Source organism: Tamandua tetradactyla, chromosome 4, assembly GCF_023851605.1.
Source record: "Tamandua tetradactyla isolate mTamTet1 chromosome 4, mTamTet1.pri, whole genome shotgun sequence".
NCBI classification, from domain to species: Eukaryota; Metazoa; Chordata; class Mammalia; order Pilosa; family Myrmecophagidae; genus Tamandua; species Tamandua tetradactyla.
This window is the reverse complement of record NC_135330.1, coordinates 31414054-31430746: the sequence shown is the minus strand read 5'-3', so window position 1 is coordinate 31430746 and position 16693 is coordinate 31414054.

The window sequence follows — 16693 nt, the reverse complement described above, 5'->3', positions numbered from 1 at the left end:
CTGAAAGCTAAGAGCAGTCTCAATGAATAACTGTTTTCCCTATCATTATTCCAAATTCATACAGCCTGGAAAAATCACCTCTTATTTTAGGTTATATCCACTGCTATGGAAGGGCATATTTATGACTCCAGCTTTCTCTCTGTTTCTCTCTCTAATCTGCAGATTTCATGGCTTTTATTGGATACTATAAGACTTCTCTGGGTGATACAGAATTTTGCTGGTAACAGGTCACCACAGAATATGGTGGGAACAGAGTAGGCCTGCCTGAGAAAACATATGGCTAGCTAAATTGGGAATAGGTGTCTGGAGCACTCTTGGGCCAGGTGGAGCCAGGGACGTTAGCTCATGTGGAAACAGCAGCTACATAGATCAAGGCTGACTGGGTATAAATAATTTGGGGGCTAGAGTCAGAAAAGTCAGGAAACTGCTATGACTTCTTTGCCTTTGAACCATACCCAATTATGTTTGACCACAGCCCCCTAGGGAAACTAGTGCTTTGTCTTCGGTACTTAACTTAGAAGCAGAGACTGAGTCAGGCATTCGAGTCACATGATATAGAGGGAGTACTTTCAGGAGACAGGGAGTGAATGAAGTAGGATAGGGCAGGACAAAGAGATAAACAAGTATTTGGTCTCAGCTTGATCCCATAGGAACTCTGGGATATAAATTGCACCATGGAGTTGTCCTACCTTGAGCAAAGTTGTTGGCTTTTTGTACACCCTCCTACAATCAGTCATTGACTGTGGGCTTCTCACAGGATGAGGTCTGGGGTGGCTTAAATCTAGTGTGAAGGAATTCCTGTTTGGCCAAGGGCAATTCTCTGGAGAGGATTACCAGCCAAACATTCACAGACATTGGGAGATGGATACTCTAACAGGAAAGATGATCTGAGAGAACTACATACAATGCATACTGTATCTTATCTTTTATGGATGGAATGACTGAGACTCAAAAATAATGTTTTTTCCTGCTATCCAGTTAGTGGTAAAGCATGGACTCAAATAGAAGTAGTGAACATAAATGCCAGAAGGAGGCTGATTGATATTTGCCTTATACTTGTTCTGTTTATGTCTGATCTTAGGTACTAGGTGTTAGTACCAAAATCAAAAACTAAAGCCCTATATACATGACTTCTGGCTTAGGCTAAGGCCAACTCAAAGGGGTCAAAATTATTTTATATTGTTGAGATACAATTCTCCTTGGTTCTTGTGCTTTCTGTGTGCTTTGTGAGAAGAAGTGCTAACTCTTCCTGACTATCTTTTCAATGATATTTGAACCTTGGAATATACAGATAGTGTTTTTTTCTACAGCAAAAGGCAGACATGCTTATTTACTATATAAGACCAGGGTTTCCCAAGCTCAATGACTCTCCCCTAATGCAGTACATTAAATATGCAGGTGTCACCTAGCACTCTTCAGATTGCTTTATGGGAATTGAGCTCAAGTAACTGATGCAAAAATAATAATACTCTGGCTACTTCTGTTGCTGTGAATAATAAAATATTCAGTGTTTCTGATCCAGGACTCTCATGTCCTCTGCCAGCATCCATGAAATGGTGACTGGCTAAATGTTAGCATGAAAGCAGGGTAAAGTTCTATACCTTTTGTAGCTATTGTCATACATATTACCACTTCTGGCTTTAGAAAAGCAGATTTAACTTTGTGAATGGTGATTTGATTTTCTAGGAAAGCTTCAGAATTTTTTCCTCCAGTAATAAGGATTTACTTCTGTGCCAAACCATGTTATATTTGGAGTGTGCTTTTAAAATAGTTTTTATTTGCTTTCACAGAGATGAAGAACCTCTTCATTAGATTAATTAGATTAATAAAATTAGGTAGATTGCATTGATGGCCACAGTTCTTCATCTCTTTTGTCATGGGTGCTAGCAGATGTGACTCAAGCAAAGTCTTAAAAATGCTTTGGTTTTGTACTTGTACATCTGTCATCCCCTTAAGACAAGCCAATGCGAACTTGCTGGTCCCAGGTTGAGGATGAGAGGCACATGGAGAAGACCCAACCCCAGCCTTACCCAGGCTAGGTCAACTGGCCACAGAAATGTGAGTGAGCCAAGTTGATACTACCCAAGCAACTCTACAAAGGCCAGCCTAGATCAGTCAACCCACAAACTTGTGAGCTAAGGTTTTGGTTGTTTCAAACCATTAATTTTGGGGAGTGATTTGTTGCACAGCAAAGCCTAACTTTCACAGCTTCCCAATTGAATAAAGTTGATTGGTTTACTTTTTTTCCTCAATTTTTCATGTTTTTGCAGTTGGGAGATGGGTGCTCAAAGTCAGCAGCTTCAATCCCAAACTGCGGTTTGGCTCAACCGCTAAGCTATCGGGGACCCTCTACTCCTCAGCTTCTCACTGCTTGCTAGACGACACTGCCGCACGCAGAAAAGGGGCTCGAGCTGGGGGTCTGGGTCCAAGGGGCGCGCGCAGGAGACCTCACTGCGGGTCTAAAGGACTGGAGGCCGAGCCAATTAAGGCACGAAGCGAGGTAGCTTTATTGTTGGTAGACGCTTATGCCAGGGCCGCCAGTAGCTAAAGACCACGAGGCTTGACGAGCCCTGGGTTATATACAGTTTGAGGAGAGGCGGAGTTAGGGCGTGGCCTCCAGGGGAGGGTAGCCAATCACACAGGGAGGACGGATGAGTGACTGTGACCATAGAGATGCTGTTCCTGAGTGTACCCATAGCAGAGGATGTTGGGTAGGTGGAGGACTAAGGAGAAGGCCAATAGGGTTAGAGAGACAAGGCTGCATCATCACTAGTCGCTGGTGAGGCTTGTAATTCAGAGGCTTAGAAGAACCGGACGTGCCAAAATGGCGAGGGAGGGAGAGAAAGAGACTAAGCCACCAGGCCAAGAATAAAATTATGCCACACCAAACTCCCATCTTGATTCCCAGGGCTATATGAACTCATTAAGTCAAGCTTGATATATGGGCATACTAAGAGATATGTCATTTTTACTTCCTTCCTTTCCTTCATTTCTTCCTCCCTCCCTCCTTTCTTTCTCTCTTTTTTTCTCTAAACATTGTTGATAGGTAAGCCAAACTAGATTGTTGCAGGATGGTCCATTCATACTGGGGGAAGGCAGAGATCCAGAGACTTTGTAGATTCACTGAAATTAAGAAAGGTCTCCACTGTAGAATGTAAGACTTATTTTAAGGTACGTTCTTTCTGTTGTGGTACAAGTGCACTATTCTCTGTCTTCTTAACTTGGTCCCTATAACCAAGGAAATGACCCTCATTCTCAGTGTTAAGATATTATGAGTTGGTATCTCAGGATCCATTGTCATGGTAGCCTATTCCTTGGCTAATAGGTGTAATATTAACTTCCAGGTTATGCCTTAACACGCTCTGTGTTATGTAATTATGTCATATGTATGGCTCAACCAATTTAATTCTGTAGGAAGTGATGAGATTATTTGAAAAAAACAAAATATTTATTGACCCAGACAACAGAATCATGAAGGGATAGAGCTGGTCTCAGGAGCAACTGGAACCAAGGTGACCATGGACATTTGCACATTTTGTGTCCTATTCAGGTGTACAGTCTAAGTGAAAACAGGAGCTGGAATCCAGTGCTTGCTCTGTTCTACAAAGCCGTACTCTCTGGCATGAGGCTATGTCTACCCAAAGGTACCTTCTGATCAACTTCAGAACAAGACCCTTCCAGAGGCAGTACATTGTTGACTGCTCCCCTGAGAAGAGATGCCTATCTTCTACCTCTCAGCTGTTCATGCCTTTGCGCTTCTCTATTTCAGTAAGAGCCTCATTATAGATGTCATGTGAATGAGATTTTTGCAGTTCAAGCACGTTGGTAGGATATACCACACCAGCTAACCAAGTGTGATAATTGACTTGGCATGACGATAGTATTAGTGTCGGTGTCATTTGCAGCCATTAGAGGATCTTAAATACAAGTTTAGATCATTACTGTGATCATGAAATGAAACATCATAAAGATTGTGGGCATGAGGAGGTATAAGTCCAGCAGATATAAATCAGGGCCTCCTGGGGAAGAATGTGATTTTTGCAACAGGCAGAATTAGGAACAGAATTGATGCGGAGAAAAAATGAATCGTCGACTAAGTAATTTGAGAAGCTCTTCAAAAATGCAGAGGAAATAGAATAAAAATATGAAGAAGACGATTTTAAATACAGAAAACAGAAGACAGCAGCTTAACCAGATAATTACAGGTGCTTCTGAGAAGGAAACCGAAACAATTGGGGACAAATTAAATTATGAAAGGTATTATTGAAAAAGTTTCTTGATTTGAAAAACCATCTCACATTGGGGAGGCAAAAATTTTATAGGTAAAATTAATAAGATGTTATCTACCCCTAGGTATCATTGCACACAATTTCTGAATTATAAAGAGGAAAATGTACCCATGGGTATCCCTGCCAAAAGGAAGAAAGCAAATGGAAATCTAATCTACTGAGGTACAAATATCAGACTGGAGACAGACTTTCTTTCTTCAACAACAAATGCTAAAAGACAATGAAACAACATCTGGAATTTTGGTGACTGTGAGAGAAAATATTGCTACTCCAAATTGTATATCCAACAAAGCAGTGATTGAAAACAGCTTCCTGTAATAAAGGACTAGTAAATATACCACGGCTAATCCTTCCTGGAAAAGTTAGGTGAGGACACTCTCCAACTGACTAAGGAATTTTTAATAGTTACATGAGGAAGTCATTATTAAAATACAAATCTTATACAATATGATGTGTAGAACCCCTTGGCATGGGTGTATTTCATATTTATGGGTTTAACTATTATCAAGCTCCCAAAGACCTGTGATATATAGTAACTTTTCAATGTGTGGAAACAGAACAGTGACTCTACCACAGCAGGGATGAGAGAGTGAGCTGAAAATGAGAGCACTGCTTGAAAGTCTTGTGGGGAGCGGTTAGAACTCCGGTTTTCTCTCTCCAATCTCTGATAGCCTCAAGTCTTTAAACAACCCAATAGCTAAGACAGGAGACATGAGTTTATTCTCTGGAAAAATTGCACAGGGAAACACTGATCTTAGGGGAACTATGAACATTAGAGGGCTAGGGGGTGAGGTGATTGCTAAACAAGGATATCAAGTTAAAATCTACATCCTCTAAAGTATGGTACCAGCTTCCTTTCTCTACTCATCTCCTAGAAATTGGTATAATCTTTTCTGGAGAATCTAAATGGGCCCAGAGATGAGACCTACAGTTATTGTTTAGCTGGGGCTGAATTTTCTGAATGGAAAATTAAGTAGGCTTTTAAAACAAGAAATTATTAATTCCAGGAAAAATCAAAAGGGGTACAAGAAAAGAAGGGTGATAAATACAATCAGATACACTACTCTTGTCTCAGCTGTGAAGAATGTCTACATAATAATAATAATATTAATTATTATTATTACTATGTGAACACTGAAATTGATTTAACCAAAATTTGTGATGCAAAACTATGTGGGAATATTGAGAGGGGAGGAGAAAAGTGAGGGATATAAAACTATTAAACATTCATCTTCTACAATAGAAACTCAGTGGAAAATGTCTATAATTGATCTATAAAGAAATAGTAGTTTGGGCACATTATATACTATACATATGAGGAAGTTCCAGAAGAAAGTTTGAATAGTTGGAAGTAGTTGTTTCTGAGGAATAGGACCAGGGAGTGAGGAGAGGTGGGCTTCCAGCTAATTGCTATAAATATTAAGATATGATTTAACATTTAAAACTATATATATATATAGTTTACATATATATATATGTAAAGAAACAGCAATTTTAAAACAGTTGTGAATTAGAGATGAAGTGGCTTCAACTCATGAAGGCAATTCTTTCAAGAAATTTGATTATAAAGAGAAGAGAAATGAGGTGGTAGAGAAATGTGTGCATTTAATTAATATGTTTTATAATGCAGAAGAGATCAGGGATAAATGAAGGCTCAAAACTTTGAGAAGGCAAGAATGTGATGTTAAATAGAACACGGGTAATTCTGGAGACATCAGGAGCCTCAGAAACATATTGCTCTTGTTCAAGAATTTAGAGATTCATAGATGTTTTAGAGTGTTGCTCTGCAGCTTCATGGGTATGTATCTGTCTGTCTATCTATCTGTTTACCTATCTGTCTATCTATCCATCTATCTGTCTCATCTATATCTCTAGCTTATCTCTATATCGTCTCTCTACATCTAAATCAGTACTCAGAAATAAACATATAAAAATGTTAACAATGATTATATTTTTGTGGTGGGATGGGTGAATTTTGTTCAGTATACTTTTCTGTGCTTTCCAATTTTATACAATAAACATGCATTAATTTCAAATCCAAGTGGAAAAATTCTATCTATCGATCTATTCACCTATCAATCTATCATTGGTCCCCTAACTATTCTATCTATTTATTTCCATCAGAAAATGAACGTTCCTGCAAGGGCAAGTAGACTACTAAGGAACTGGCACTTTAACTAAGCTGAATTTAAAATACCCTATCTTTTTAGGAATGATTTGCCTTAGGGGACAAATGGATGGTTTAACAGAACCCTGCATAAAACCTTCCATCTCTGCTCTTGTCGGCTCCTCTTTCTACCTAGTGCCCTATCCTCCATACATCACAGTTATCTCAGTCTCCTCTCACTGCTTCACATATTTTGTCTCTCACTCCCTCAGGCTATTTTCAGTTCACCCCCTCCCACTGCCTGATCTATTTTCATGTGAAGAACATGATTTCTGAAATTCCTACTTCATTTTTTCTGATCCCCCTGTGTACTGGCCTGAATGCATGTTGTCAGCAAATTATGTTGCACCAACTGCAGAGAAAGGCTTATATTTCTAATAGATCATTCTCTCTCTGGTCACAGGAAAAAAAAAATCAAATAAACTGGCTGTATCGTCTCTATTTCCTATAATTCTGCCTTGTTCTGCTAGGACTCCAAATTTTCTCTTCGGCTCTTTGACTCTCTGGCCTTCCCACTGAGCTCAGGAACCAAATGGACTTGGATTAGAAGCTCTGCCTCTGTGCATGGGTTTGGACAAGGTCTTACCCTTCCTAAGCCCAGGTGACCTATAGAAGATGGAGACAATAAGACCAACCTCTGAGTTCAATGCTGGAAGACGCTGCCTCAGCCAGTATAGGGGTCCAAGCAAACAGGCATTTCTGTCCTTGCTTCTCCACGCAATCTTTCTATTTTTGCTGTTCTAGTTTATTTTCTTAACTAGCAAACTAACATGCTACTGTGGAAACATAAGGATGCCTTGCCTTCATTTCCACAGTAGTATGTGAACTAAGCTCAGTCATGTGTGGAGACAGAAATCCAGGATCTTAGCTCTAGAAAAATGACAGTTCAGAGCTTCTCTCTTAAGGAATCCTTTCTCCTTTAAAACAAACAAGCAAAACTATAACAACATATTTATCTCCCACACCTTCTTGTGTGATCCTAATTATGTATTCAGAGCTAGACAATATAGTAAATTCTTTTCATGCTTAACCTTGGTTAAGTCTCAAGCAATCCTGTGAAATATTACCACCCCATACTGCAGAAAAGAAAAGTGAAGCTCAGAGAGCGTGTTGAAGGTCAATTTGCTCATAAGGGCTGGAGACAAGACTTGAACTTACAGGGCATCTGGACTCTAGGTAAGTGCTGAAGTGGATTTACCTGCTTTAATGTGTTGCAACTTCCTATCACTGTAGCGATTACGGTACACAATAGGAGACTGAATTTAAGGGGGCTAATCAGTACCAAACTCTTCTCTTTGCTTCTTGCTTGTTACTTTCCTCCTAATAACTTGTAATTCATTGATCTGCTTTTTCAGTATTTCAAAGGATTTATCCATTTCTTTGTTCATACCTTCTACATCTTTCAATCCACTGCGTGCTGGTAACTAAGCATGACACTAAATATACACAGTTACTGATGAGCACCGTGTTGTTGGGGGAAAGAGAAGTGTAAATGTATTGGGCAGAGTCCTTAGGAGAGGAGAACAAAGAGCGCTAACTCTCTCTAGGTAACTAAGAGTGGATGTATCAGGCAGAAGGTATTCAGCAGCAAGTACCAGTGCAAACTGATTTAAGCAATAAGGAAATTTATTATTTCATATAACACAATGTCCAAATCATGGTGAGAAAAAGTTGTAGTACAGTCAGTGCTCCAACTCCATTTCCCTGTTTTCCTCTCTACTCTGCCCCCTTTGTGTACTGAATTTGATCTCAGCTTTCTTAATAGTTGCAAGATGATGGCCAGCAGGAAGTGGGACAATGGGCTTCCTGGTTCGCATTCAACAGAAGAGAGAGAAAAACCTCTGCTCAAGCTGTGATAGAAAATTTCTTCCCTTCACTGAGTTATGTACCCACTCCTGGGACAATGGTTTTTACCTGGGAAGTTGCAAGAAAAGGAGTTATCATGACAGGCTTATGAGAAAATGACCCCTTCCCTGAAATAAGCTTCTCTTGATTCACATGTGTGAAATAAGGAAAGGATACAAGAAGGAGAAAATAATACATGCTAGGTAGATCATCAACAATATCCACAATAGTAGGCTTCAAAGGGGAGGTGCCATCTGAGCCAGGTACTGAAGGATGAGTAAGAGCCTGCTAGACAGAAATGTGGCTAATGAAATAGCTTGTGCCTTTGCCCAAGGATCTGACACACTTGCTACCTGTGGTGTCAGGCTCATGGAAATAAGGTGGAAAGAGGCAAATAGGGCTCAAATGAGGTAGGAGCAGTGGAAGAAGGGTCTTGCATCTCTAGTATGGTATTTATTTTTAGTCTGCAGGCAGTGGAGAACAATTGATGGTTTCATTTTACAGTAGGAAATGTGGGGTCAAATTTCTTTCAGGATGATTAACTCCATGAACTGGAGAATAGAGAATGCAGCAAGAAGACTGCTGCAAAGTCTCAGATGAAAGATATTAGTTTTCTGGCTACCTCAAGCTGGCTGTGAATGGACAGCTAGGGAAATGGGATGGCCTTTGTGAGGTCACATTTCCTCTGGAAGTCCCTATTCAGGGTCACAGATATACAGGAATGAATTGACTGTGATATCTCGATGAGATAGAAGCAGCATCTGGAAGAGTGAGGCTGGAAGTACACATATTTATCCCCCAGCCAGATGGTCAGGGAGTGCTGGGGGAGGGATCAGATCACACTCAGCTACCTTACTTCTTAGGTTCTGGGTCTGCAGCATTTATCCTTCTTTACTCGGAGGCTTCAGGGTTAATAATCTGAGACTGATGATCTCAAGGAGAGATGGAGAGAACTTCAGTACCCACTTGGTGAAGCATTCAGAGAGTGTGCAGTTCCTCTCTCTGGTTCATGTCTGTTTCTTTGCTTCACCTTCATTCAGACACTGGCAGATTCCTGATCTTTTCACTAGAGGTTGTTTCTGCAGATACCGGGGCTGACAGACAACTAGTGAACGGGATGGGGCTGGGACTTGAGATTCAGGCAATTAAAACATGTCTCAGGCAAAACTCACTGCCAAAAGGTAACAGAAGAGGGGTCTCTCATCCACTCTGGGGCCATGATTTGGAGTGTGGCTTTCTTAGTGCTCAGGACATAACCCCTTCCCTTTTATTTTAGAATTCTAATTCTTCTGGAAATTATTTTTTTTCAAACCAAGGAATCACTAAGCCACTCTTCCAACTCTACCTAATGATGGGAATTCAGCTTGGTGGCCTGGAGTTTACTGACGGGGATGCAAGTAATGGCTGAGAGAAGAGTCCTACATGGCATGGAATAGCACTGGGAGGGGTGCACTCCTGGCATTGTGAATTTCTCCCCTTGAATAGATTGTTCCCGGTAGCACACAGAAATATTCTAATATCTCACATAGTACCAACAACAGCGACACTGACTAGGCCAAACATTTCTTAGACCCCTTGTACTGACTCCTGCTCCAGTAAGCTTTTTTTCTTGTATAAGAAACCAATTACAAAAAGGTGTCCAGACTCCGTTCTGCTCACCCCAGTCACTTTTCTGTCTTTACCACTTGTAAGGAAACACTCATAGGAAGACATTACTGATTCCTGTCTTGCTAAATCCAACCATCAGTTTTCAATCCTCATTGCTCAGTCTCTCATAAAGTTTGACATATTTGGTCTCCCTTTCTCCTTGAAATGCTCTATTTACTCTTTCACATGCTTTCCTGACTGTCTTCCTATCTTGCTGGCACCTAATCTCCTTAATTATTTCTTCCTCCTGTAACTGGACCCTAAATATTGGGTCCAGGCTGCAGTCCTTTGGTCTCTTTCCTTCTCATATATATATATATACACACACACACTCCCTTCCTGGATGAAAAATCTAGTTCCATGGCTTTAAATACAAGACATGTGAGTGAAGACTCAAACATGTGTTCCTGCAATGCCGAGCATCATACTTGTATGTCCAGTTACCTACAACATGCCTCCATGTGGATATCTAATAAGCATGTTTTAATATTGGCTTTCATATACTTCACAAGATTTCAACATAGAGAGGGTGCTCTTAAGGTGTGTGTTAGGTACCTTAAGCTGTAGACAGTTGCCTGAATGAGGAATTTACTGCACAGCTGGCTTCATTACAGAGAGGCTAGACTCCAGAGGCAGCTACTACAAGTTGTTCAGCTCTCTTTAACTCTGATCAACACCAGACATTTTGCTAATTAGCATGCTGAAAGTCAAAACTGAGTTTTCATTTGTGAAATTACTGTCTTGTTAATCAGCATAATGGATGTTAGAAATGGGCTTTCATAGGCCAAATTAGAGATATCAAGAAGTGAGATTGGCTGAAATATTTAGGGACGTTCCTCACCCATGCAAAAACACACTATAAAACTCTAGCAACACCTTTAGGATATACCTTTAGTGATAGTACCTGAGGTTTGACTCCTAAACAGTCCTGTTTCTATACTTTGGGGCAAAGGATTTTTAGATGTCTGATCCTGTCTTGAAATGAAGTGTTCTGCTGAGTGAATTCCTCATGCAATGCAGTGGTTGTGGCAGCCAGAAGGACAGTGATTTGTTTCCATGTCAAGCTTTTAGAAGATGTATAAATTGCTTTATGCCCATCTGTTAATGATGTTATGTCTGCATATGTGGTAAAATGTGGTCTGAGACTAGCTTTCATTATAACCTGGTGATGAGGTTGTGGAACCAGTAACTGAGTGGCCCACTTCAGCTTCTTGGTTACAGCTGTCTACTGAAATGAACCTAAGAGTTGTGCATCATCAAACTGGCATTTGTCAGTTTTCAATGCAGTTCAAATATAATGTAGCAGAACTCTTTCTCATCCTTTCTCCAACTTGTCCTTCAGGCTTCTTCTTTACTCTAAGCAATACCATCATTCACCAGTTATCATTCACCCAGTTTCATAGGCCTAAATGTAGCATCTTTCCTAAGCCTTGCCTCACATCCCTAACCTGTCTACCAATAGGTACTCTTGGTTCTACCCTTAAAAGATGTCCTCAACTTGTACACTTTTCTCCATGTGCACAGTTTATCTCTCACCTCAACTACTATAATAACCTCCTAACTGGTCTTCCTATTTAGGATTGTTGCCACTAGTCAATTCTCCACAGCGCTGCCAGAGAGAGACTTTAAAAAGTATAAATGAGATCATGTTGCACTCCTGGCTTAAACCCTGAAAAGTTTCCTCTAATACCTGGAATAAAATTCCAACATCTTTCCATGACCTCTGAGATCTTCTGTGATCAGGCCACTGACAACCTCCCAAACCTCGTTTTTCTCCCACTCTCATCTCCTTCAACTCTTCTAGTCATTTCATTTTTCTCTATTCTTTCAACTTCCAAAATGCTTTTCCATCTCAGTGCCTTTATACTTGCTGCTCTCTTAACAGAAATGCTCTTTTTCTATATCTCAGCTCAATGTCACCTCCTCCAAGGGGCTTCTACCTCCCAACTACCCTTCATCCCTATCGTCCTTTATTCTCTTGCCTGCAATTATTTTTCTTTTTATATATATCTTGTGAAATGACATTGTATTGTATCTTCATTTATTTATTGAAAGATCATAAGGGCAGAAAATTTATATCTTAATAACTACTATGTCCCCAGTGAATAGAATAGTGTCTGGCACGTGAAAAATAATTATTCTTGAAATATTTGTATATTCCAATGTTCCACATTATTTCTCTATGCTGTAATGTCCAAACATATCACAATTGAGTGGGCTAATTGGGGATAATTAGCCCCCAGTTACTATGTCCCTCTGTGAGATGTACTCATATCCACCAGTTCATTCAGGCAACTATCTTTCTTGCATGTCTTTTATTAATCAAGCACTATAGGTGGAGCTGAGGATGCAATCATGAGCAAATCAGACAAACTTTCTACCCTCATGGAACTTACATTCAATATGGGAGTCATAAACATTAAACAGCAAACAATAGTTGCAGATTGCAAAGAGTAAGAAAACAGTAGGGTACCAAGACAGAAAATGGCAAGGTATATAAATGTATAGAAGTCAGTTAGAGACAGCATCTCTGAAGAGATGACCTTATATTGAGGCCTGAAGGATGAGAATGAGCATGACATGTGGCAGAGAGGATGGCACATGCCAAGGACCTGAGGCAGAAAAGAGATGGGCTAATTCATAGAACTGAAAGACTTATCTGATTAGAGAGTTGTGAATGAAGGGTGGGAGCCATGTTTGAAGTTGAAAAAGAAAGTAACAACAGACTGGGCAACATGGGCTTACTCCTCAAGGTGGGTATTGTCTTTAATTTCAAACAGAAAACAATTGAGGCTCTTGTGAAATTATATTTTAAAAATCACTCAGGAAGCTGGGTGAAAAATGGATTGTGTATGATGTTAGGGTCAGAGTGAAAGCAGGCAGTTGTAATCATTGAGTTGGATATGGTAAAGTCTTGGACTAAGGAGGTGGTAGGGAAAAGGGAAAGATAAAGTCAGATTAGAGATACATTTTGGAGGTAAAATCAATAGGGATTAAAGAAGGATGAAATGTGGTACCCAGGACTAGTTACATGACAGATTCTCTGAATATGTGACTATAAAGTACCATTGGGGAAAGTGGAGAAATAAAAACATTTCCAAAATTTCTCTATTTCACAACAGAGAGAAAGAGCATGTTGTTTCCTGAGATGGGAAGACAGAGAGAGAAACAGCTTTGAGAGGAAAAATTGTCTCCAATTTGATTATATTAAGTGTGAGATGGTTGTAGGTTACCCTGTTAAATAGACAATTGAATATGCAAGACCAGAGTAGAAGAGGGTCTGGGCTGAAGGTCCCAAATTAGGATCCATTTATATGTATATGGTACTTGAAGCTTTGAGAATGGAAACCACCATCCAGGAAAAATAACCAGAGAAGTCTAAAAATTTTGATTGACTAGAAAAGGAGAGATTTAGAAGGAAACTTAAGAAGGGTGATGTGATGATTTGAAGCTGTTATGTACCCTCAGAAAAGATCATGTACTTAAAGCTGATCCACTCCTGTGGGTGTAGACCTGTTGTGGACAGGACCTTTTGATTAGGTTTTTGCTGGTTGTGGTATGCCACAGGTGGGTCTTAATGCTCTTACTGGAGTCTTTTAATGAAATTCAGAAAGAAACACACAGAAAATAGGAGAGAAAGACACAGAAACTGAGAGAGAAGGACACACGCAGGAGCTGAGAGAGAAAGCCACAGAAATAGACAGGAAGTCACTGAAGCACAAGCTGGAAGCAACAAACACAGAAGAGAGAGACCAGCAATTGCCATGTGCCTTGTTATCTGACAGAGGAGCCCAGGATCGCCAGTAGCCAGTCTTCAGGGAGAAAGCATGACCTGTTGATGCCTTGATTGGGATATTTTCATGGCTGCAGAACAATAAGCTTGTAGGTTAGTAAATCCCATTGTAAATGTCAACCTGTTTTATGGTATTTGCATTTCAGCAGCTTTGGTGAACTAAAACAGGTGATATCTGTTTAGCGTAGTGTGATATCTTGGGGGCAAAAGAGAAAAATCTTCCCAGTAGGAATTTTGTCAATTACGTTGAATACTGGTGAAATACTTAGAAAGATGAGGAGAGAACAGTGTGAATTGCATTTGGCAATATTGAGGTTGTTATCTTTGACAAGAGCAGTTGCAGGTGAGTAATGGAGACAGAAGTCAGATGTTGTTGATTGAAGAGTAGATAGGAGATACAGAAAGTGGAGACAGCTTGTGTAGAAAATTCATTTTGGAAGTTTGACTGTGAAGAGGAGAAGAAAATTGTTGCAATAAATGAAGAACTACATGGGATCAAGGGAGAAGTTACCAAGTTTGTTTGCTTGTTTTTTAAGATGGGAGATTATAAAACTTGTTTGCTATTGATGGGTCTGTTTTAGTATAGAGAGGAAGAGATTGTGCAGTAAAGGGAAGAGAGGTTGACTTTTAAAGGCAACAGAGAATGGAATCCCCAATAGAAGCAAAGAGATTGATTAGCTTTTGGCAGCAAAAGAGTTTTTATTTTATGGAACACAGGATGTGAACAGTACTTACTTTTCCTATTTCATTGCTGAGGCCCTACAGCCAAGAATAATAGAAGGCAAGTTTCCCACATTCTGAAGTCAAGTGCTGCATCATTTCTGTAGGACTTGGAAAGAGGTGGGGCAAAATATGTTCTGCCCTATTAGTCTACCAATCAATTGCAGGCAATATAAGAGAAGACTAAGAATTCAGGATCAAGGCTGGGAGTGAGTGAGGAGTCTCGGAGATGATCAGTTTGCTATTCCCCCCTGATATGAGAAAGCAGAGGAGTGCTTTTCTTCCTATTTCAAATTACAACTTGGGAAATGATACATATCCCTTAGAGACAGAGGAGCTCAGGGACTATTACCTTCCTAACTATACCTTAAAAAAAATCTATAGAGAAAGGTTGTATGGAGCAATCTGTGGCAGCAAAGTAAAGAAGGCTTCATTGTGAACGGCCTGAACTTCCAAAACTCAGCAGGACAGAAATGATTTTTCCCTGTGGGCTGTATGTAGACACTACGAAGTCAGCTAGTCTTGGGATTTCTTAAAAGGAATTTTCCAATAAGACAGTCTGGAGAGATGAGGCAACTCCAAGAGAAAAAGTCTGTGTTGGTGGGTTAGAATCCAGAGAATGAGAGGCGAATCATATCCTCATTTAAAGAAGGCATTTACCACATCAGGGAATGGTAGCTGGGAAGCTCCCATCGGGAATATTTGTGAAGGACCCACAAAAGCAACCCACTAAAGAAAGAGCCACATTTGAGCATCTGACACACAGGGGACGCCAATGCCAAAATACAAACACACCAGTAAAGTAAGACTGTGGCTTTTCCCCTATTCTCTTCTTCTGAACCCAAACCTAGAGCAGACAGAAATGGTATTTAAAGAGTGGGAAAGAAGTAGAGAAGAAGAAGAGTAAAATAATCAGAGTGTGAAGAAATATTGCATCTTCCTTTCCTTTAGACTTTTGGACCTGAATTGATCTCCAGCTAGTGTAAGGACAGCACAGCAGGGAAATTTAAACTGGAGGAGAGATTGAAATCTTGATATCAAAAGAGATTGGACTTTTTTAATACTTCAAAAGTGAGATTTTTCATGAAACCTATGAGTGAAAGGACAACCAACTAGATACATCCAAGAATCATCTGGTGGCAGGGAAGAACAATTTCACGGAGGGAATTTTAAAGGGCAGGAAAGAAAAAGTTACTTTCTTCTTGTGCTTTTCTGATTCCAGCTTGTTCAATAATAATGTTTATAGTTTATATATTTTTCTATTTGAAAGATTTGTGATGTTTACACTGGTGCTATCCAAATAAAACCTGTAAGTAACAATTTATAAGCACCACTCTATTTCCCTTTCTATCATGTTGTATACCAAAGTTGTATTGAAAAGCATCCAAGAACCTAACAGGTGGCAAAAAAAAAGGAAAAAGTGAAGCAGATCTGGATCAATACAGCAGAGAAGAGTAGGGATTGGAGAATGAGTGGATTCTGTAAAGGCATTCAAATTCTGGATATTTTAGAAACCCTCTGTTACGCAGACTCTCAAGATTTCTATTGAGTCAGGTACAATTCCTCCCTGACCCTAACATTAGATGCCTCCACTGAGATGAGGGTGGGCGTGGGGAGGGAGTAGGGGACAAGTAAATGTGACAAGCCCCCACCGAACACAAAGCTAATGCCATATACTAGATAAGTGCAGAAATATTTTGAAATTTTCCAAATCTAAAATTTATCATTTCTTATAAAAATTCTTGGTATAATTAAGAAAGCATCAACCTGTCATTTACCATGAATAGCAGGACAGGTGAGGGGAGAAACAGAAAGTGTGCTTGACAAAACTGCTTTTTCCAACCAATGACAGATCCTGAGAAGGAATAGCAACACAAGCCATTTGTTTTAGCAAGGAGACCAATTTTTAAAAAGGCTCCAATTCAATACGTTAAATATTTACTGAGTGCCTACTATGTGCAAGAAAATATTAGCAGGTCAGCTTTGGCTGAACACTTTGGTGTACAGTCTTGTTTGGAATTATGCCTGAGTAGCAATATGATAGCCTCAAGCAAAATATCCCATCAACCAAATAAAAGCTCCTTCAATCCAGAACAAAACATACAAGAAAAATATAAAAATGGGATTTCAGAATGATAATAGTCATTTGCTAGAGGAAGAGAAATTTAATTGCATTACATTAAATTTTCCATTTCTAAATGAGTCCCTAAAAAGAAATCTGGGATTTATTTC